The sequence below is a fragment of the Diceros bicornis genome, chromosome 12, assembly GCF_020826845.1.
Source record: "Diceros bicornis minor isolate mBicDic1 chromosome 12, mDicBic1.mat.cur, whole genome shotgun sequence".
Classification (NCBI taxonomy): Eukaryota; Metazoa; Chordata; class Mammalia; order Perissodactyla; family Rhinocerotidae; genus Diceros; species Diceros bicornis.
In genome coordinates this window covers 57981453-57985141 of record NC_080751.1, presented here as the reverse complement: position 1 = coordinate 57985141, position 3689 = coordinate 57981453, and the positions used below count along the sequence as shown (strand labels likewise).

The 3689-nt window shown below is 37.7% G+C and overlaps 1 pseudogene; it reads left to right on the top strand.

Annotated features, from left to right (window-relative positions):
- The first annotated feature begins 1829 nt into the window (after nucleotides 1-1829).
- On the top strand, nucleotides 1830-2728 carry LOC131411729 (peptidyl-prolyl cis-trans isomerase FKBP3-like; annotated as a pseudogene).
- Nucleotides 2729-3689: the final 961 nt, after the last annotated feature.

Here is a 3689-nt window from a genome sequence, read left to right as displayed (position 1 = left end):
GGATGTAATTAGAAATGTCATGTGCGATTTTGGGGAAGGGTCCTTGAATGGAAGACGCACACTCTCCTCCCTTTCTTCTTCTTTCTTACTGTCTAAGAAGCAGATATAACGGCTAGAAGTTAAGCAGCTCTTTTGGACCATGAAGATAAAGGTCACGTGCTAGGGATAGGAAACTGGAAAGCTGGAAGAAACCTGGATCCATGACAACTTTGTGGACCTTATCATACCAGTCCTAGGCTTCTCATCTCTGGGCGTTTTACACGAGAGCAAGATGTTTAAGCCACTGTTAATTTGGATTTCACAGTCAAACCAAATCCTAACTGACATGGAATTAGTGTATAATTGATATTTTCCTTTGCCTTAAAGGTGAAATATTTATATTATATGCTCTTCCCTGGACACACATAACATAATTTCTGTAAGTGAACTGTTGAGCTTTGATTCTTATGCAGTTTTAAGGTTGTTCAATCTCATAAAGCTCTAGTTCAATGGAAAGATGAGCGCGTTTATCAGAACACACGTCTAAGAGGGTTCATGGCAGAATCCATTTGTAATAGCAAAAATTTAGAAACCACTGATGAAAATGGTTAAATAAATTGTAGTACATTCCTGCTATTGAATATTATACAACAGTGAAAATGAATTAACTATAACTACGGCATTATTGATAAATTTTAGGAACATAATGTTGAGCCAAAAGAACAAGTCCCAGAAAACAACACATAATATGATAAGTTCAAAAACAAATAAATCTAGCATATTGTTTAGGCCCACACATATGTGTAATAATACTTAACGAAAAGCAAGGGTATGATAAAAGAAAAATTTGAGTGGTTGCTACCGAGGGGAAGTAGGGGGATGGGATAGGAGAGAAATACATTGGTCAATGTAAGTCATGGAGGGTTGAGAGGTCGGTCCATGAGTGGTTTATTATATTACTATACAGTATAAATCAATTAAATGAGGTTTACATAAGGACCAAAGAACCAATGATAGTCCTTGATTCATGAGTCACGCACTATTAACATGAATCAGGACTATGACTAATCCAGTTTTGTGCTTCTGAAGTTCACAAAACAACCTTACCACTTATGAAGCTGCCCTTTAGGCAGGCCTGGTTTTATTTCTATAAACCAGGCAACAAGAATGGATGTGTTTCTATTTGTGTATCCAACTGTTTCCCTATCCAGGTTTTTAAAAATAAACATTTAATTTTAGAATAGTCTTAGATTTATAGAAAAGTTGCAAAGATAGTACAGAGTTACCGTAAACTCCCTCCTCCAAACTGTTTTCCCTACCGTTAACATCTTACATTACTATAGTACATTTATTCCAATTAATGAACCAATGTCGATACCTTATTATTAACCCTAACCAGATTTTAAGCTTCCTGAGAGCAGGGCTCATGCATCTTAGCGTTCTTTAGTATCTTACCTGTAGTCAGTGTTCCACGTGTGTTGAATTGATAAGTAAATTAAACTTACTAAATGACTAAATTGTCTGCAAAAATAAGCTCCATATTTCATGATCATTTGTAACTTGCTTTAAGCAGCTAAAGCTACTTTGAGATATAACCCTGGGCTAAGTTGGGTTTAATGTTCTTAAAAGTAATTGTTTTTGAATTATTTACAAGCATTCTCATTAGATTGAGCACAGAGAGCAAAGTGCTGAACTGAGTAATTTTTTTCTTCCCTGGGTTTCTTTTCTAAATCAGGTCACAGAAAATGGATGCTATTTCTTTAAATAATATAACCAAGCTGATCCCTGGATTACAATTAGGTTACGTAACTTGCTTATGAGCTGCTTTTCATTAAGACTTGCAGTGGGCAATGGGGCTTTACATTTCAGAGCAAAGCTGGGAGAACAATCCTGCTAAAAGCCAGAACACATGCCGTGTCAGAGGCAGGGACTGCAGTAACTTCGGCACGGGATTGAGTTCAATGTAGGCGGCTCCATTTCTCTTTAAATCTTTAAAACATCCTTTGACCTACCAAACTCCCTGGCTCCAAATACATCTAAAACATACATGCTGAGGGCCCACATCACGAGGGAAGATCGCAGTGGCCGGTCCCCAGGACGCTGAGCAATGAGGAACCCTCCAGGGACGACATTATCAAGTTTCTGCAGAACCATGGCTCAGTTTCATTTCTTGCAGAACACAGATTACTAGGAAACATTTAAAAAATGTGGCCAAGGGAGGTAACCATTTTACCTCCTTTTTAGGAGGTAAAATCCTAAAACCAGCCTATAACCATATCTTTGCAAAAAAGCATTTCATAGGTATAGGAAGTAGAGTATAAGGTGTCAGATCAGGTAGAAAACAAGAAGCTTTGTGTCAAAGAAATCAAGTCAGAAGAGATTCTGGATGGGGGTTCATCAAAACATACGAACATCTGTTCTTAAAAATAGAGATAAAGCCAACTTTCCCCCAAAGCAAGTTGTTCATTGCTGTTATACAGGATACTCACTACAGGATGAGACCATTTTTGATAGTATCATTAAAACCACCTCACAGAAGATGATAAATGCTGGAAATTGAAGTTTTACAGTTAGAGTAAGCAAAGGTAACAGAGGATGGGACAAAACACTCTTGAAAACAAACAAACAGGGAAAAGCTCTGCTGGAGAGTGAGCCAGAACAGGCTCGTGGAAAGAAAGGACAGTGTAATGCCAAAATTCTACCAAACGCAAAATTCTTTTTTGAAATGGAATTACTGCATAGTGATTAAAATAGCAATCAGGAACAATTAAATGAACTTGGAGCCCTTCACCTATTTGAAGAAACATCTGTCATATACTACATGGGAACAGCCAAAAGGATAATTCTTTAAGCAGTTAAATTAAAGCTTGTTTCTTAAACTTTTGATAAATGTGATCTCTTACAAATTCTCAAAGTCGAGAAGGATATTTTATTATACAGCTATATAAAATAATGAATAAAGAGAATTTTTTTCTTTTAACTTATATTTAACTTAAATATAAGTTAAATATAAAAAAATTAATATAAAAAAATTATGGTTAACTTTTAGCTATTACTACTTAATATTTGTAGTTAACTTTTATAAGTTTTTAAGCTTAAAAGTAAACTTTTAACCATCAATAATACTACCAATGTAAACGTAAACTATATGCTTGAATGCAAAGCAGTTAATTAATTCTAATGGTATTGCACATTAATCTTGGCTTCAACACAGTCTAAAACTTGCCTAAGCCCTGTTGGTTGCTGGGGAAGTCTTTGATTCTTGTGTGTGTGTCTAATTTACTAATGAACTTGGTGTCATTTAGGGCTGAACCAAGCACATCTGAACGGGTCTGGCGGCTCCTGGGCAGCTGTATACCCACAGTATTCTGAGCAGAGTTGGAAGAACACCAGAACTGAGATGAGTCAGAAGCTCTCAAAGTGTGTGGTGAGTCAGAATCAGTGCCCCCCCACCCCCACCCCAGCTGAAGCAAAAAAAAAAAGGGGAGGGGGGAGTTCTAAAAGGGAAGGTATTAAAGGACACACCACAAACTTCCTCCCTGTGACCCTTTGCACCCTCAGTGTTGTGGGCCTTGCCTGTTCCTAGGGAGGCACAAACCAGAGGCCACAATCCAGGTGATGGCCAGAGAGAGAGAGCCAGCAAAGATTACCCTAATCCTAACCCTAGCGTGATGGACAGCAAGAATGGGGACAGACTGGCCGGCACCTGC